Raw genomic sequence first — 19,383 nt, 5'->3', positions numbered from 1 at the left:
TTTGTTATTACCCACCTTCTGAAGCCTGCTTCTGTCAATTTATCAGACTCATTCTCCATCCAGCCTTGTTTTCTTGCTGGTGATGAGTTGTGATCCCTTGGAGGAGGACAGGCGTTCTGGTTTTGGGTGTTTTCATCCTTTATGTGCTGGTTTCTTCCCATCTTTGTGGACTTATCTACCTGTGTTCTTTGTAGTTGATGACTTTTGGATGGGGTCTCTGAGTGGACGTCCTTTTTGTTGATGTTGAAGCTATTTCTCTCTGTTTTTTAGTTTTACTTCTAACAGTCAGGTCCCTCGGCTGTAGGACTACTGGAGGTCCACTCCAGACCCTGCTTGCCTGGGAATCACCCGCAGGGGCTGCAGAACAGTAAGGGTTGCTGCCAGTTTCTTCTTTTGTTATCTTCGTTCCAGAAGGGTACCTACCAGATGTCAGCCAGAGCTCTTCTGTATGAGGTGCCTCTTTGGATATACAGGGGTTAGGGTGCCACTTGAGGACAGTCTGTCCCTTATCAGAGCTCAAGTGCTGTGCTGGGAGCCCTGTTGCTCTGTTCAGAGCTGCTGGGCAGGTACGTTTAAGTCTGATGCAGCAGAACTTATAACCGCCTCTTTTCTCAGGTGCTGTGTCCTGGGAAGGTGAGGCTTTATTTATAAGTTCCTGATACGCTGCTGCCTTTTTTCAGAGATACCCTGCCCAGCAAAGAGGTATTCTATTCAGTCTGCAGCAGAGGCATTGCTGAGCTGCAACAGGCTCTGCCCAGCTGCTATGTAAACTTCCTTGTGGTTTTGTTTACAGAGGTACAGTTAGAACTGCCTTGGCAATGGCAGTTTGCCACAGTAATGGTGGACTGCCTTGGTAATGGACTGCATCAGTAATGGCGGACTGCTTCGGTAATGGTGGACTGCCTCAGTAATGGCAGACTGCCTCGGTAATGGCAGACTGCCTTGGTAGTGGTGGACTGCCTTGATAATGGCAGACACCCTTCCCCCCACAGAGCTGGACTGTCCCAGGTCAAGCTGCATTTGCTGCAAAGCTCTCAATCCAGAGCATTTCAGATTGCTGGTCTTTGTGGGAGTGGGACCTGCCAAGCCAGATCCCCTGGCTCCCTGCTTTCAGCCCCCTCTTTTTCAGTTGATTTGGCGGCTCTGTCTCCCAGGCATTCCAGGCACCAGTTGAAACGGCTGCCCAGATTTGTGTGAGTTTTTGTGTGGAAATTGCAGCGCTGCCTGAAACTGCCATGCTGGAAACTCCTGGTACTTTTTGGCCTGGGAATCTCCTGGTCTGTGGGTGGTAAAAACTGCCAGAGAAGTGCAGTATTTGAACTGGAGTGCTGGAGTGGATGGAAAAGTCCCCAATGGCCTCTGTTGGGTAGGGAGGGGAGTCCTCCAGGGATTGCCCTTTCCAGGTGGGGCAGTGTCCTACTCTGCCTTGGTTTGCCCTTCTTGGGCTACACCCAATGTGCCACCAGTCCCATTGAGCACCTGGTACCTCATTTGGAAACGTGGTACTCACCCTCTGCGTTGCTCTCACTGGGAACTGCACTCCAGAGATGTTCCTATTCGGCCATCTTGCCAAAGTCCCTGATTTTTTTTTTTTTTTTTTTTTTAAGATTTAATAGATGAAGGTAAGTATAGTCCCTGTCAAAAATGCAATTAGTTGCTTGGAAGATCAAGTGGCAGAAACATCTCCAAGGACTGTACAAATGTACAAAAGATGGAATTCGTGCAGAAAATAAGACAGCAAGAGACTGATATATTACCAATAGGAATTCCATAAGGAAATAAAATAAGAGATAGAGAAGGAAAAGAGAAAGATTTCATTTATTTGAGAAGAGTTGGAGATTGAAAGGTTTACTGAATTCCAGGCAAGAGTGATTTTAAAAAAGCAAAACATTTCTTGACATGTACAGGTGAAAACAAACAAACCATAAATATAAGTATGTCCTGGTACAATTTTGGAATTTCAAAGATATACAGAAAATCTTACAAGCTGCCAAATATTTAACAGAAAGATTGGGATACTGTCAAGGGACAAGTAATATTGGCTTTGGACTTCTTACCTACAATACCAAAAACTAGAAAATAGTAAATTAACATCAACATCTCTGTAAGGCCAGTTGCCTCGCCAGGAGCTCGGACACACCCACCCATCTCTGCGCCCGGAACCTACCTCACCTCTCTGCGCCCAGAACCTACCTCAGGAGCACATGCTGTCCTGGAAGGATCTGGCTAATGTAACCCGAGCTGCAGCTTGCCCCGTTCATGTCCCACTCCCCCATAACCAGTCAGAGCACCCTGCTCCTCCTCGCTCGCTATAGCTATAAAAACCCTACTCGTCAGGAAGTCAGTGCGACTTCTCTGGCCCCTTTCCCTGGGACCCTAGAACGTTGCCCAGGAGCTGAATAAATTGGCATTTAATTTTCTTATACTGGCCTCAGTTTCCTCATTTTACACTCAGCAATGACCCTTACAAGTGGTGCCAAAACCCGGGAGAAGTTGTAAGACCCCTCCTGGGGGAAACTGACTCCTCCACCCAAAGCTGGACCAGGGAGCCACTCCGCCATTAGGTAAGACTTCTGCTACCCATAGCCTCCCCTACTGCTTGCCTCATGGACTCCCTGCTCGTAATCGCGGTCGTGTCGGGGACTCCTCGTCTCTCGCTGTGGGCTTAGGCCCCAGCCTCGTCTCGAGAACCTAAGTGTAGAGGAGACATCCCTACACTCTTGTCTTCTCCCCGTAAGGGGTTTTCCTGGGGTCAGGAATCTGAGGGAGACGTCCCCACCTTCCTGATCCCTCTCGCAGCCTCTGGTGTTTGGTAGTGTGGTCCGGGACGCTGATCTGCCCTTCTGATCATCCCCGCAGCAGTGGCTGAGGTTTGGGTAATCAGAAACCCCGTCTGCAAACCTGGGCCCGGCCCAACAGCAGGACCAAACCCTCGGCTTACACCACTAAAACGTCTATCTCAAGCCAGCCCTTTGGCATATAAACTCCCATTAATTAAGTAACTGTACTTTCAGTTTCTCCTCCTAACCTCAGCACGAGTGAGTGAGTGAGTTTATGTGTGGTCCCACAGCTTAATGGCTACGGGGCTTGTGTGGGCCTCAACTCGCGGTTCCACAGGGACACCATAAGGCATAACGGTGATTCACCTCAGAAACCTGAAGGTGACCAGGCCCGGGGGTTATACGGGTACACCTTAGCCAAGACGCCCTGAAACATCCCTTCGGGGATGTGGCCAGGAAGGCATCGAGTTGGTCTCCCATCTGGGGAACTCCTCACCCCTTTTGTCTGTCAACCTTCTATAGGGTTCTGTCTCACCTGTCTGTTTACCCAATTTGTCCAACTCTTATTAGCCAACATAGCGTGGAGCAAGCCGGTTTCCCTTAAAGTGGAGGATCTCCTTCAGTGGATAACAGATCACTGGCTGCAGGGAACCTTTACTGAATTCATGCCCCTAGAAGTAACTCTGTTCTCTTTCCTTCTCCTCTTCTTCTTCTATTACTGAGGCCTCACTTCCTCTAATTCTGCCATGTGGCAAGTAGCCCTAGCCCTGTCTCTTTTTATTTTCTTTCTTATTATAATCATTGTAGCCTGTAGGTTCTCTGAGCCACCCCCTCTGGGACAGGAGTATTTCTGCCCATGTTGGATATAATATCTTTTTATAACCCTTCCTCACCCCTGACTACCCTGCAACAGAGAGTGAACTATGGGTAATCAGGAGTCCTGCCTAGACCCCAAGTCGCCATTGGGATGTCTAGTCCAAAATTTACCCAAACTGGGCCTTTCCATAAAAAAGAAAAGGCTGCTCTTCCTCTCCCTAGCCACAGTACTCCCTGGACAACCAGTCTAAGTGGCCTCCAGAGGGCACACTTGACTTCAATGTCCTGACAGATTTAGATAATGTTTGCCAAAGAAACGGCAAGTGGTAGGAGGTCCCCTATGTCCAGGCCTTTTGGTATCTGCGCTCCCGACCCGCCCTCTGCTCCTCTTGCTCCTCCGCCCAGGTCCTGTTAGCCAAAACCCCGCCTTTGCCCTCAGCCCCACCCGCCTCTGCACTCTCCAAAAACCCAGAAGACCTGTCCTGCTCTGCCCACTTTACCAACCCTCCTCCTTATGAGGGGCCCCAACTCCCTCCTCCCTCTTCTTCTTCTCCTCCCCAAAGCTCTAATATGACTTCCCCTGTCAGTGCTTGTACCCGCTCTCACGACTCCCCACTCCTCTGCCCTTTGTGTGAGGTAGCCGGGGCCAAGGGAGTTGTATGAGTGCATGTTCCGTTTTCTCTCTCTGACCTATCAGCTATTGAGAAGTGCCTGGGGTCTTTCTCCACTAACCTGACTGCCTACACCAAAGAGTTCCGCTATCTTACCCAGGCATATGACCTAACCTGGCATGACACGTATATAATCCTATCCTCCACCCTCAGCCCAGATGAGCGGGACCGAATCCTTACAGCAGCCTGGGCACACGCTGATCAGGTACATCTAACCAACAACCAAATGCCGGTGGGGGCAGCGGCAGTCCTCGAGGCTGACCCTAATTGGAACTATCAAACTGGTTAAGATGGCCGCCACCACTGAGACCAAATGCTATAGTGCCTCCTAGCAGGCATGCAAAGCGTAGCCCAAAAGGTAGTTAATTATGAGAAGTTAAGGGAAATAACTCAGGGTCCTACTGAAAACCCAGCCACCTTCCTTGACCAATTAACTAATGCTATGATCCTTCATACCCGGCTGGACCTGGCCTCTTTAGTGGGGGCTACAGTTCTAGCCACCCATTTCATCTCTCAATCAGCAGCTGACATTAGAAAGAAAATTAAAAGGCTGAGAAGGGCCCCGAAACCTCCCATACAAGACCTGGTAAACATGGCATTTAAAGTTTTTAATGGCCAAGAGGAAAAGGCTGAGGCCACCTGCCAGGCCCGTCTACAGCAAAAGGTGAGCCTCTGAACCCAAGCTCTTGTAGCAGCCCCGAGGCCGGCAGCCCATCAAGCATCTGGTGGAGGGGGTCCATCAAAACCCTCCCAAAATTCTTCAAGGGTCCCGCCCGGGCCCTGCTTCAAATGTGGCCAAGAGGGACACTGGGCACGATACTGCCCCTGTCCTCATCTACCTCCCGGACCCTGCCCGAGCTGCAAACAAGCTGGACACTGGAAGGTTGACTGCCCATCCCAGACTACAGGCTCACCCCCCACACCTCTATGCGGAGGGCAGGCCAGTCCACAGGAGGTGGTCCTATCACTGGAACTTCTTGGCTTGCTGGACGACTGACAAGGCCCAGACTCGAGGACCCCCATCACCCTCGCTAAGCTCAGGGTAACGCTGCAGGTAGTGGGTAAGTCCATTTCCTTCTTAAGTGGACATGGGGGCTACCTATTCTGTATTGCCTTCCTACTCAGGACCTAGCATACCTTCCCAGGTTTCAGTCATGGGAATTGATGGTAAGCCTTCCTGTCCTAATCAAACCCATCCTTTAGCCTGTATCCTCGAGGGACACCCCTTTTCCCACTCCTTTTTAATCATACCCTCGTGCCCAGTCCCCCTTTTAGGACGAGACATTCTCCAGACTGTGGGGGCCACTCTCCAACTCACTGGCACCCCACACTCAAGCCCATCATCCGCCCACCTCCTACTGCCACTCCTAATCGACACCACGCCCTGTCTTAACTCCTCGCCCCAACCACCTATCCCTCCTGACGTAGTTAATCCCCTCGTATGGGATACTTCCAAGCCTGTAGTAGCCAAACATCATACCCCGGTTAAAATACTTCTCAAAGACCCTACCCACTTTCCTTCATGTCCTCAGTTCCCCATCTCGAAAACCCAGTCAAGGCCTGAAGCCTATCATCACCCACCTGCTGGCCCAGGAACTACTCATTAACCACATCACAAAAGGCAGTGCTCATTGCCCTAATCCGAGCTCTTACACTAGCACAGGGAAAGCAAGCAAATATCTATACTGACTCAAAATATGCTTTTCTTATTACCCATTGCCACTCTGCCCTCTGGAGAGAATGGGGATTCCTTACCACAACGAGGTCCCCCATAATCAATGCTACACAGATCTCCAACCTTTTACAGGCCTTATCATTGCCCTGGGAAGTTGCAGTCATACACTGCCGAGGACGCCGGGCCCAGCATGATGCCGTCTCCTGGGGCAATGCGTGGGCAGATACAGCAGCAAGATCTTTAATGCCAAGTTGACCCCTACCCTTGTTCTCTTCCTTACCACGGCCACACAGCCTGTATACTCACCATCAGGAAAACAGGCCCTCATACTAAAAGGGGGAACAGAATCTAATCAGGGCTGGATCTTCCTAAATAACAGAATCGCCCTTCCCCGGGAACAGGCCCCTAAAATTATTGCTAAAATCCACCAATCCTTACATATAGGGCCTAAGGCGTTACACCACTTTGTACAGCCCCTCTTTTTCTCGCCAGGTCTGCAACAAACAATTAAGCAGGTACACAAGGCATTTGTTACTTGCTCTAAGGTCTCGCCTCAGGGAGGCTTAAGGCCATAGTTTCCTACTCACCAAATGCGTGGCAACCTGCTGGCCCAAGACTGGCAAATTGACTTCACTCTATGCCCACTCACAAAAGCTCTGCTACCTTCTAACTTTTGTAGATACCTTTTCAGGTTGGATTGAAGCCTTCCCCACCTCCCGGGAGATGGCAGACACGGTGGCCTCCCTCTTTACTCAAGAAATCATCCCTTGCTTCGGCCTACCTGCCACCATCCAGTCGGACAACTGTCCAGCATTTACGGCCCAAGTAGTCCAGCTAGTCGCCAAGTCCCTCATCATCTCCTGGAAATTGCACATCCCTTACCATCCTCAGTCGTCGGGTAAAGTTGAATGGGCCCATGGCATCCTCAAAGACCATTTGGCCAAACTTGCTATTGAGGTAAAACTCTCTTGGCCCACATTCCTACTACCTCTTGCCCTGGCCCGGGTCTGGGCCACCCCAAGGGGGCCAACGGGCCTTAGCCCCTTCAAATTGCTGTATAGCCGGCCTTTCCTGGTTTCTCACAATCTCCCTGTAAAACCGCCCCCACTGGCTTCCTACCTTCCCTTCCTCTCTCTTCTCCACCACCTGCTTAGGGAACACGCGGATCGCACCCTCCCTGTTGTTCCAGGACCAGAAGACCCCTACCCAGTGATGCCTCTCCAACCAGGTGACAGTGTTCTCCTCTGAGAGCTCAAACCAGGATCTTTGCAGCCCAGGAATCCTGGACCGAGGGCCCCACCACCAGGACCCATTATCTTGCACAGGCAAACTGCCAAACAGGCGGCTGTCAGTCTACTGTCTCCATCCTCATCCCACACAGTAAAAGCACCGTACTCAGTCACGATCATGGGTTTCACTTTAGGCATGGGCTGTGATTTCTATATGAGCAAACCAAGGACTACTGTCATTGGTGGAACACCACCTATGGGGGGTGCCCACACAGCTCTTGTGTTATTCACAAGCCACAGCCTCTAAGCCGTCCTAATTGCATGCTCATTCACTTCAGCAATGGTTCCTTAGCCCTCAACATCCGCGACCCTTGGCACGGTTGTTGGGATGTAGGAGTGTCTGGAAAAGTCTATGAAGATTATACCTGGAGCCACCCTCAGGGAACATGGCTAATATTCTAGTCCTATACCTGCATCGTCCCTGAAGTAATAGAACAACTCAGCTTGGTAGGCCATACCATCCTACAGAATGAAGCTACCCTGACTAACCAATTCAAACCCTCAGATAGCACTTCCTGACCTTTCTCCTGGCTAACTCTAGTACAGCAGGGAGCTAACATGTTAAATTTAACCAAAGCCATAAATTTCACCAACTGCTTTTTATGTGCCTCTCTCAACAACCCCCCCTTAGCCGCAGTTCCCCTCCGGTCCGGGTTCAATTTGTCACAATCGCCTACAGGGCCTGGCACCACCTTAACAGGTATCCCCTTGTTCAAAGCACACTCTCAAAATCTCTCTGCTATGGGATGGCCAGCAGCTCCAGCCCCAACTGCAACACCACAGTAAAAGTAAAATCCTCCCTTTATGCACCTCCAGGAGGATACTTCTGGTGTAATAGAAACTTAACCAAAGTTATTAATGCCTCCTTCCCCTTCCCTTGTGTGCCTGTCACTTTGGTCCTGCAGTTAGAAGTATATGGACAGGCCGAACTCCTATCCCTCCTTCCACCTTCCCCTAATCACCGAAACAGATAGCAGTCTTCCTCCCGATGGTCGTTGGCCTCCCTCTAGCATCCTCTCTAGCGGCGGCCGGGCTAGGAAGCAGTACCCTAGGCTACAGTGTCACTTTAGCCACTCAACTAGAGGACAAGCTCCATGTGGCTATTGAAGCATCAGCCACCTCCCTGGCCTCCCTCCAGCGACAAATCACGTTGCTGGCCCAGGTAACTCTCCAGAACCGACAGGCCCTTGATCTGCTAATGGCAGAAAAAGGAGGTACCTGTCTGTTTCTTCAGGAACAGTGCTGCTACTATACCAATGAAACAGGCCTTGTAGAAGAGAACGTCAACGCTCTCTATTGCCTCCAAGAAGACCTCCAAAAAACCAGAATGCACCAGTCTCACCTCTCAACTGGTGGCAATCCCCCATGCTTACCTGGCTGACCCCTATTATCACCCCCATCATTGTCGTTTGCCTTCTGTTAGTTAGCCCCCTTTTTCCTCAGGTTTTTACAGGCCTGCATAAGGGAAATTTCCAGGGTGGCCGTAAACCAGATACTGTTTCACCCCTATGTCCAACTCCCAACCGAGGCACCAGCCAACTGACCCCTCCCCCTCACTCCGTCCCTATTCAGCAGGAAGTAGCCAGAAAGAAGCGGTATCCTATATCATCAAAAGGGTCGGAATGTAAGGCCGGTTGTCTCCCCAGGAGCTCGGACACACCCACCCATCTCTGCGCCTGAAACCTATGTCACATGTCTGCACCTGGAACCTACCTCACCTCTCTGCACCCGGAACCTACCTCAGGAGCACATGCTCTCCTGGAAGGATCCGGCTAATGTAACCCAAGCCGGATCTTGCATTAGGGAAATCCCACCCAACAATCTACCTACCAACAGCAGCTTGTCCCATCCACGCCCCGCTCCCCCATAACCAATCAGAACACCCTGCTCCTCTTTGCTCGCTATAGCTATAAACAGCCTACGCCTCAGGAATTCAGTGCGACTTCTCTGGCCCCTTTCCCCGGGACCACAGAACCTCACCTGGGAGCTGAATAAATTGGCATTTAATTTACTTATACTGGCCTCAGTTTCCTCATTTTAAACTCGGCAAGGACCCTTACAATATCTCTGAGAGAAAAGCCATACAACCCTCAAATCTTACATCCAATCATTCACCAACCAAAATGGAAGAATGATACTTGTTAAAATGCAAAAATTCAGATGAAAAATCACCAAGCAATGTTCTGGGAAAATGACTGTAAATGAAAAAATGATTCAGAACATAGACTTCAAGGTAGAAAAAATTGGAGGAGAGGAAACAGTAGTGAAACACACACACACACACACACACACACACACACCCCTCCCTTTATAAAAAATATGGTTAAATCTAGTTTGGGTGCAGTGGCTCACACCTATCATCCCAGCACTTTGGGAGGCCGAGGCAGGAGGATCACTTGAGGTCAGAAGTTCAAGACCAGCCTGGCCAACATGGTGAAACCCTGTCTCTACTAAAAATGTGAAAATTAGCTGGGTGTGGTGGCAGGTGCCTGTAATACCAGTTACTTGGGAGGCCAAGGGAGGAGGATTACTTGAACCCAGGAGGTGGAAGGTGCAGTGAGCTGAGCTTGCATGTGCCATTACAATCCAGCCTGGGTGACAGAATGAGACTCTGTCAGGAAAAAAATAGAAGAAAGACAAGGGAAGACAGAAAAAGAGACAGAAAGAAGAAAGAGAAGGAGGAAGGAAGGAAATAAAGGAAGGACGCAAAAAAGAAAAGAAAGAAAAGAAAGGAAAAAAGAAAGAGGGCTGGGTGTGGTGGCTCATGCCTGTAATCCCAGCACTTTGGGAGGCCAAGGTGGGCAGATCACAAGGTCAAGAGATCGAGACCATCCTGGCCAACATGGTGAAACCCCGTCTCCACTGAAAGTACAAAAATAGCTGGGTGTGCTGGGACACGCCAGTAGTCCCAGCTATTAGGGAGGCTGAGGCAGGAGAATTGCGTGAACATGGGAGGCGGAGGATGCAGTGAGCCCAGATTATGCCACTGCACTCCAGCCTTGCAAGAGAGAGGAAGACTCAATCTCAAGAACAACAACAAAAAGTCACTAAGCAAATATAAATAAGCAAAAAAGCAGGGGTAGTAATATTAATGTCAAAACATTATATTTAAGTTTAATATCAAATATTAAGGTTTGATATCAAATATCAAATATTAATATCAAATATTAAGAGGCAACGAATTGTGGTAAAAGAAAACTCTGTAAAGATGATACAGCAGTATACAACTGTCTCACAAAACAGGGTCTCATTTCATCCACGATTTGTGATTGCCCCACCAAATTCTTGCACACTGTTGGCACTCAGTAAATGAGCTGAATGAAACTTGATTTCAGGTCAGTCTATCCACAGTAGCTTTGGGAATTCATAATGTTTAGTTACTACAATTATAACATTATAGGCCAATAATATTGTCTGGGGATGAAAAAAAGATACTTCTAAATGTATAATCATAAATAGTACTTTGAGAAAGGATTAAGGTGTAACAATTGTGTATTCAAATATCATGTAAAAGAGAGAGCCAACTTATTTGGCATTGCTTGGAGGGCAGAATTAGGGCTAACAGATAAAAGAAACAGGAAGAAAGACTGGCTCATTATAATGGAAAAACATTCTTACTTTAACAACCATCGAACAATAGAATATGCTACTTCATGAGGCAGTAGAGGTCTTTCTCACTAAAATAATTCAAACCAAAACCTAATGGCTAAGTTGTTGCAGATTTTCCTTAATACCTCCATTGGGTAAAAATTTGGACTAGCTAACATCATAAGTTTCCTTTAATAAGATACTGTGATTCTATGGAAATACTGAAAGTTACGTAAACACAACGACTATCTTCTCTTCACATATCAACTGAGGCACAGAGGGAAAAACCTACCTGAGCATTGCAATTTGATACTATCTTGTAGATAATACTCTTCTGTCTTTTGTTATTGAAATGTTCCTTATGGAACATTCGCTTATTTGACTTGAGTGAAATGAATAAAAATATCTTTTCTTCCTAAAGCCATGACATTCATCTTCAACTTGGAAGATGGCTACCAATATAATAGCATTCTCTATAGAGTTCTAACTTGATCACATGTCAAAGAACCACAAACTTAATAGAAAGGGAGAAAAAGAGAAAGGAGATGCATGTTTCAAAATAAATCTGTCAGAGAATGAACATAGCTTTCTCAAAACTATATGTACTCATCAGTTTCTGTAACGAAAGAATATATTCAGAGGATATGCCATCTTTCGAACACTGTATCTTTTCAGATTTCAATCTGATTGCTTTGGGGGCTCAATTCCAAAGCAACTTAAAAAAGTTAAGATTTTTTTTTTTCTGTTTAAAATTTACATCTTCCTTAAATTACTATAATCCTGATTCTGGCATAAGATTATTTTTGCTTTCTCATGAAGATAAATGGTGAAGGTTCCATCTTGGTTTTGAATTTTATGGCATTTACCCAAGTTTAGGATTTATGAATTTCAGAAAGACTATTCAGAATGCAAATACATTTTTATTTAAAAATACTTAATATAAACACACAGATGGACAACAGCTGCTAATTAGTTTCCTGTTTCATGTGTTGTATCAACTGCAAGCTGTATCATTTTAATATGAGTGAAGATGACAGAGAGAAAAAGTTCTAGGATGTGTAGATTAAGGAATATTGGCAGTTAATCATACCAGGATATCAAAAAATAGCTGAGTACATATATTAATCATATCCTAGTTTCTTCAGAGGTTAAAGATAAATTCATTAACTACAAATCTATTCTGCGTATCTAATTCATGTATGGAATCAAACCATATACTACACATATAGCCATCATTTCATTCTTTTCCTGTCTCACTGGTGTTCTGGTACTATAGAGTCATGTAAAGAAAGAAGAAAGCATGGTTCTTGCCTTTAAGTTGATAAGCTAGTGCAGAAAACATATGAAAAAAATAGAAAAGTGAGTGAAATAAGCAATGACATTAATATCTGTTGAATGCAAATACATTAATTAAAATTAAAAAATACATATATTTATATATAATATAAAGAAATGATAAAAAGGGTGAGTGGGATAGAATTATCAGAACTGGTTTGAGACAATTAGGACAGGCTTTCTGGAACACATTACTTTTTATGAGTTTGGGGTAGAAAAACAATGTCTAAATCTACAGTAATACCTAGAGGTTATTCATAGAAGAAACAGAAATGTCAATTGCAATAGCAATGCTTAAAGATAAAGGAAGGCAACTATAACAGCTGCATAAAAAGCCTAGCACTGAGAGTGGAAAGAACCTCTTGTCATTAAATACATTTGTTAAGGTAGAAAGAATGTTCTTTATTAATCAATAGAAAATGAGAAACCTCTGCTGAAAAATGATCAGAGAAGAAATCTGTCCCAGCTTGCCAAGAGTAAAAGAAAAAAATATATATCTATTATGTTGAATCAAAAATGAAAACTTTGCATTTTAAGCAGAAAAGGAGGTTCTTGCCATAAGGAAAGTAGGCAGTTTATAAAAATGACAAGAACCAATTAAATTAAGATCTAAATTATCCTTGCTGATTAGAAAACTCCTACTTTAAGAACATTAGGTAAGCAATGAAAAATTAGGATGTGTTTGGTTCACAAATTGGAGGTTCTAAGGCACTGGGCTTTGCCCAAATAATCACTGTTCTGTTAAGTCTATCTTGATAATTCCTGCTAAATGTGCCAGTTTTATAAGAATCCAATTTTCTATCTCAGTACTTGTCCTTCATCTGCTTCTTGCTTTAATATAAAGAGGCGGCTTCACAAATTCGGGGCAGCAAGAGCAGGCAGTTGAAATACAAAACACCAATCTATGACACAGTCAAGCAAGCCCAGGATTTCAGTGGGGCAGCCTTCTGTGATGGCAGTTTTCCAGAAGAGGGAACACTTCTTAATGATGGGAATTTCATAGCCCACACTTCAGGCCTTGAAAGGCTAGAAGGTCTAAGTTGGCAATTCAGAAGCTATATTGCTGAGCTGTCATAAAAGTTGAATACTTATTCAATAGTTAAAATCAGTTTGAGGAATTATATAAACTCAATTAATGCTGAACTTTATTTAAAAAAATTTCCCCAAGTGGATTTTACCTATTTGGGTAATGATTACAGCTTGTTACATTCAAGAAGTAAATTTGTAAGATCTTTTCAAGCCTGAGAGCAGCTCCCCAATTTTTTAAATTAAAATCTTGTTAAATCTGTTTGGAATCTCTCCCAAGAAGCTTTTCTTCAGAAATATAAAATGAACCACCCAGCCACAAAGCTTTACACTGTATATTTTTTGGGGATATGCTTTAGGAATGCAACTCCACTGTCAGTACCATATTTACTGGTCTGCTCCTATGGCCAAGGCTTTTGGATTTACTTTGAAGGGGCCCTGTAAGATTCTTCTGGACTATTTTGTAATTGAAAGTTTCTAGTTTTCATGGAAAGACAGAATGTTACAGGAAAAGATGGCAGGGCTGTCTAATGTATTCCCACTAAGTGCTGTGGATATAGCGTTTACCAACTTACACTTTGTCCTAGTATTCATGGAGCTTATCTGGTGGGAAAGAAAACAACCCTGACCCAATTAAGCCATATAAGACAACAACTTCTCAAAGCAATTTTATCAGGAAACTGAGGGAAAAGAAAAAAGCATTAACAGAGAAGAATACATGTGTACAAATGACCAATATCTTAGTAACTAAGTTCTGGCTGCAACGGGCTTGGCTAGCACATAAAGTACTCAGTACTTATCAACTATCTACATTTCTTTGTCTTCAACTCTTCCCTTGCAATAGCTCATGCTGTCTAGGAGGACAAAAGGAGGCTAATAGGTTATTGAACCGGCCATGGGGAAAGGAAAACTAGGACATCTGTCCCATATTTAAGTTAGATCCATTAAAAAATGGCAAAAACCTGAATAGACACTTCTCAAAAGAAGACATACAAGCAGCCAACAAACATTATGAACATATGATTAGGGATATGGTCATTCAACATATACATAGAGAAATACAAATCAAAACCACAGTGAGAGACCATCTCATGCCAGTCCAAATGGCTATTATTAAAAAGTAAATAAATAATGGATGCTGGTGAGGCTGCAGAGAAAAGAGAACACTTACACACTGCTGGTGGGAGTGTAAATTGGTTCAGCTACTGTGGAAAGCAGTTTGGCAATTTCTCAAACAATGAGAACTACCAATCCCAACACTGGGTATATATCCAGAAGAAAACAAGTCGTCATACCAAAAAGACACATGCACCCTTATGTTCATTGCAGCATTATTCACAATAGCAGAGACATAGAATGCTCTTCAATGGTGGACTGGATAAAGAAAATGTGGGGCATATACATAATGGAATACTACACAGCCATAGAAAAGAATGAAATCATGTCCTCTGCAATAACATGAATGCAGCTGGACGCCATTATCCTAAGTGAATTAAGGCAGGAACAAAAACCCAAATACGGCACGTTCTTACTTATAAGTGGAAGCTAAACACTGGGTACTCCTGAACATAAAGATGGCAACAATAGATACTGGAAACTACCGGAGGAGGGAAAGAGAAACGAGGGTGAGGGGCTTAAAACATAACTATTGGGTACTATGCTCACTACCTGGATGACGTAATCATTAGTACCCAAAACAGCATCACGCAATATACCCATGTAAAAAACTTGCACATTACCCCCTGCATCTAAAATTTAAAAAGTTGAAAATACGTAAGAATGCATTTGAGTATAAGGAATAGAAAGGCACTGCACAACCAAGGCAGGATTACAGCCACTGTGCCTGGCCAATTTTGTATTTCTTTAGTAGAGATGGGATTTCACAATGTTGGTCAGGCTGGTCTCGAACTCCTAACCTCAGGTGATCCACCTGATTTCTGTTTAGTTCTTTCTTATGACTTCTTTCTTTCTTTCTTTTTTCTTTGTTTCTTTCTTTCCTTTCTTTCTTTCTTTTTTTTTTTTAAAACAGAGTCTTGATCTGTTGCCAGGCTAGAGTGCAGCGCCGTGATCTTGGCTCACTGAAACCTCTGCCTCCCAGGGTCAAGTGATTCTCCTGCCTTAGCCTCCTGAACAGCTGGGACTACAGGTGCCTGCCACCACACACAGCTAATTTTTGTATTTTTAGTAGAGACAGGTTTCACTATGTTGGCCAGGCTGGTCTTGAACTCCTGCCCTCGTGATCCATCCTCCTCTACCTCCCAAAGTGCTGGGATTACAGGCATGAGCCACCACGCCTGGCCCCCATCACCACTTTTAAGTCTCTTACTTATACCCCATATGCAAAATCTTACTACCAGAAATAACAGTTGGGTGTATATGGTATTTCTACGTATAAATATTATTCCATGCATATACCATACTTATAAATACATATTTGTTCAGTTGCTATTCAATGTGAGATAAAATTAAACATATTATTCTGCAATGTGCTTTTTTCAAATAAAATGTATCTTGGGAAAAAAGCAGAAATAGGATTCTGCTTAAAAGTATATAAACTCACATAAATTTGTGTCAATTCAGAATATCTAGGCTTTACTAGTTTCATATTTGAGCTGGGGATATCAGATTTGGTAGTTATTCATAAGCATATGGAATGAAAAGGACAGAAAGCCAAGGGTAAGCCATGGGAAGACCTAAATTTAGGGAATGAGCACAGGAAAAAGAGTTATAAAAGCTAAGAAAAAATAGATTTTGAGTGGAGGATGTGAAGATATGGAAATAGTGTGTTGCTACTCAGGAATATAAAATCGTGGTAAAAAGGCCTAACAGCTTGGTTTTCTAGGTATTTTGTGTTTATATACACACAACATTTTGAGGCTTTGTAATCCAGAGATAATTCAACAGTGACACTGCTCTCTTCTACATAATAAATAGTCTTCAATATTTCTCTTTATTTAATCTCTTTCTTTGTAATTCTAGTTCCAAATTTGAGTTTACATTCTGGAAACTTCTAAAATATTTTTACTACTAGGAATCTGTAATTCCTCAAAAGCAAGATCCACATTTGTTTCAATTTTGTATCTTCAATAGACTTTGGCTTAAAATTCATAGGAGAAGCATGATTGATCTTACTATATCCTTAATACTTCCTGTGATCCACAGACCTGCAGTTTGGTATCATTTTGGAGATTGTTAGAGATGCAAAATCTCAGCCCACCCCAGATTTGTTGAAGTATAATCAACATTTTCAATATGATCTCCAGATGATCCACAGGTACACAATCAATACTTTCTGGTGACTGATTAAACAATGAGTAAACAAATTGTATTGTTCTCCTTATTTCCAGTCTCCATCATTAGCTTATATGATAAATCTAGGTCAACTGATCTTTTGAAAATAATCATTTTTCAAGCAATGGGTAAAGGATTCCCAATTTAATAAATGGTACTGGGAAAACTGAGTAGCCATATGCAGAAAGGTAAAACTGGATCCCTTCCTTACACCTTATACAAAAATTAACTCCAGATGGATTAAAGATTTAAACATAAGACCTACCCTAGAAAAAATCTAGGCAACACCATTCAGGGCATTGGCATAGGCAAGGACTTTATGACTAAAACACCAAAAGCAATGGCAACAAGAGCCAAAATAGACAAATAGAATCTAATTAAACTTAAGAGCTTCTGAACAGCAAAGGAAACTATAATCAGAATGAACTGGCAACCAACAGAATCGGAAAAAATTTTTTCAATTTACTCAGTTGACAAAGGGCTAATATCCAGAATCTGCAAAGAACTTAAACAAATTTACAGGAAAAAAAGAACCCCATCAAAAAGTGGGCAAAAGATATGAACAGACACTTTTCAAAAGAAGACATTTGTGCAGCCAGCAAACATATGAAAAAAAGCTCATCATCACTGGTCATTAGAGAAATGCAAATCAAAACCACACTGAGATACCATCTCACACCAGTTAGAATGGCGATCATTAAAAAATCAGGTATTGTATACCTGTGTATTATTATGGGCTGGATTGGTCAGAGAGAGTTTTAGAAATCTCTAGTTTCAAGCTAGAACTTAAAGAATGAGTAGGATTTACGTAGGAAAAGAGTGTGTGTTAATCCAAGCAGGAAACAGAATGAACAAAAGTAGAGACGGAGAAACAAATACTGTCTAGGGAATGAGAAAGAACAGCTACTCAGGTTAGGCCAGACTGAACCTGGAGTGGATGTGGAGAAATAGGAACATTTTTACACTGTTGGGAGTGCAAATTAGTTTAACTGTTGTGGAAGACAGTGTGGTGATTCCTCAAGGATCTAGAAATAGAAATACCATTTGACTCAGCAATCTAATTACTGGCTATATACCCAAAGGATTATAAATCATTCTATTATAAAGACACATGCACATGTATGTTTACTGCAGCACTGTTCACAATAGCAAAGACTTGGAACCAACCCAAATGCCCATCAATGATAGACTGGATAAAGAAAATGTGGCACATACACACCATGGAATACTATTCAGCCATAAAAATGAATAAGTTCATGTCCTTTACAGGGACATGGATGAAGCTGGAAACCATCATTCTCAGCAAACTGACACAAGAACAGAAAACCAAACAGCGCATGTTCTCACTCATAAGTGGGTGTTGAACAATGAGAACACATGGACCCAGGAAGGGGAACATCACACACTGGGGCCTTTTTGGGGGTTGGGGGCTAGAGGAGGGATAGCAGGGGGTAGGGGATTGGGCAGGGATGGCATTAGGAGAAATATCTACTGTAGATGACAGGGTGATGGATGCAGCAAACCACCATGGCACGTGTATACCTAAGAAACAAACCTGCACATTCTGCATGTGTGCCACAAAATTTAAAGTATAATACATAAACAATAATAAAAGTAATAGTTTTTTATGTCAATTCTGCAAAAAGATACCCAAAAAAACCAAAACACACCCAAACTTCAAATTTAACTAAATTGGGTAGTTCTGCCTAAATTGCAAAGCCTTTCAAAATCTGGCTTCAAATTTCTACACAATTTACCTGTCTTATCCTTCTACCTGAACCTCTTGTTCTAATCAGTCTGGCCTAACCTGAGTAGCTGTTCATTGCTCATTCTCTAGATAGTATTTGTTTCTACGTCTCTACTTTTGTTCATTCTGTTTCCTGCGTGGATTAACACACTCTCTTTTCCTATCTAAATCCTACTCATTCTTTAAGTTCTAGCTTGAAACTAGGGATTTATAAAACTCTCTCTGACCAATCCAGCCCATAGTACACAGGTATACAATGCCTTGTCTTTACAATGACAGTAGAGAATTATGGATTGTCAATCTCAGGAAATTTAGATTCAGTTTTTATCTCTGCTACTAGTAGTATAATGCTGAGCAAGTTACTTAACATCTCTGGGTTTCAAAATCTGTCTTTCTAAGGTAAAAGACTGTAAGAACTCCAATAGTACTGTGTTCCAAACAGTGTGAGAAAACATATCTTAGGAAATGTATTTTAATATATATGTAATGTTTATTAATTAATGATTTTCAAATATAGCTGTTAATTCTCAGGTATTTGAAGCATCCCTCTTGTAGTCTTCATAGTACTATTAAATTAAACTCTTTTTAAATAACAGGTATAGTAAGCAAAGGCCAACTAGTCCAATTCACTTCAAAGAGTTACAAAATCTTACTCTTCTATTTTACATTGATTGTCAAAATTATGGCAGGGGAAAAGAATAAGAACTGAGAAACAGAATCATATAGAATTTAAAAACCAGGGCTGGGAGCGATGACTCACGCCTGTAATCCCAGCACTTTGGGAGGCCGAGGCGGGCGGATCATGAGGTCAAGAGATCGAGACCATCCTGGCAACATGGTGAAACCCCATCTCTACTAAGAAATACAAAAATTAGCTGGGCATAGTGGCATGCAACTTTAGTCCCAGCTACTTGGGAGGCCGAGGCAGGAGAATGGCTTGAACCCCAGAGGCAGAGGCTGTAGTAAGCTGAGATTGTGCCACTGCACTCCAGCCTGGGTACAGAGTGAGACTCCATCTCAAAAACAAACAAAAAAGTCCCCAAAAAACTAGACTCAAACCCTTTCTAATGACACAAATAGAGCTGTCACTTTCTACCTTTATCTGTCATAATTGAGTAAGGTTCTGTGCTTATTGACATTCTTTTTTTTTTTTTTTTTTTTTTTT

General features: G+C 43.4%; 1 protein-coding gene across 1 annotated transcript in view; it reads right to left on the bottom strand.

The window, feature by feature from the left end:
• Positions 1 to 19,383, bottom strand: part of GPHN (gephyrin) — a 339,003-nt gene that overhangs the window by 48,355 nt on the left and 271,265 nt on the right. The gene's annotated exons all lie outside the window — the stretch shown is intronic.

This window comes from Cebus imitator, unplaced genomic scaffold, assembly GCF_001604975.1.
Source record: "Cebus imitator isolate Cc_AM_T3 unplaced genomic scaffold, Cebus_imitator-1.0 Scaffold13, whole genome shotgun sequence".
In the NCBI taxonomy this organism is placed as follows: Eukaryota; Metazoa; Chordata; class Mammalia; order Primates; family Cebidae; genus Cebus; species Cebus imitator.
This window is presented reverse-complemented; position numbering and strand designations above follow the sequence as displayed.